This window comes from Wasmannia auropunctata, unplaced genomic scaffold (genome assembly GCF_000956235.1).
Source record: "Wasmannia auropunctata unplaced genomic scaffold, wasmannia.A_1.0 LD336074.1, whole genome shotgun sequence".
Taxonomy (NCBI): domain Eukaryota; kingdom Metazoa; phylum Arthropoda; class Insecta; order Hymenoptera; family Formicidae; genus Wasmannia; species Wasmannia auropunctata.
In genome coordinates, this window is record NW_012026816.1 from 4,887,217 (window position 1) to 4,887,879 (window position 663).

The following is a 663-nucleotide window of genomic DNA, read 5'->3' on the forward strand; positions in this document are numbered from 1 at the left end:
GAATGGGTTTTAGTCGAAACTATGTATAATGTTGAGAGAGTATAGACAGGTATACAGATACCTTTGAAAATGAGATCGTAAAGATAACATTCCTTTCTCTCACATTTCTATAAGATTTTGAAAATGAGATCGTAAAGATAGCATTCCATCTTTGTAAAAAAAATCTGTTTAAAATTTTGATAAATACAAAACCTTTGGTATAATTCATACACTAAAGATAAGTAAATTCCATACTTGTGAGTCTACATTCTTTTTTTGATTAGTATTTTAAAAGCTAAAAGCATTTCTTTTACCTGATATACATGGACGTTTTAGGATATTGTGAGATAACGATGAATCATGCATTCTTCTAAGATTAAATGTGCTTTTCCATCACTAGCCCTAGAATTTTCCGATATCATACGATACAGTGTACATTTTCGGATGAGAGGCTTGTGTATGATATTGACGAAATAATGGATAAAAATTAACTGAATGGGAGGAAAAACAAAAAAGAGGGGGGAATAAGTTAAAAAGAGCTTGGACGGAGGCTCACTGCAACAGTCGCTCTGTGAAAATGAACGCGAATAAATCTTGTATTCCACCGGTTGCACGTCTTATTTGGAATCGCGAAAATCGGTTTTAAAAACACACTTGTTAATAATAATGGTTGTGAAAAGTTAA

General features: G+C 32.1%; 1 protein-coding gene across 1 annotated transcript in view; it reads right to left on the reverse strand.

Moving 5' to 3' along the window:
- Nucleotides 1-663, reverse strand: part of LOC105449808 — a 4,842-nt gene that overhangs the window by 751 nt on the left and 3,428 nt on the right. The window lies entirely within an intron of this gene.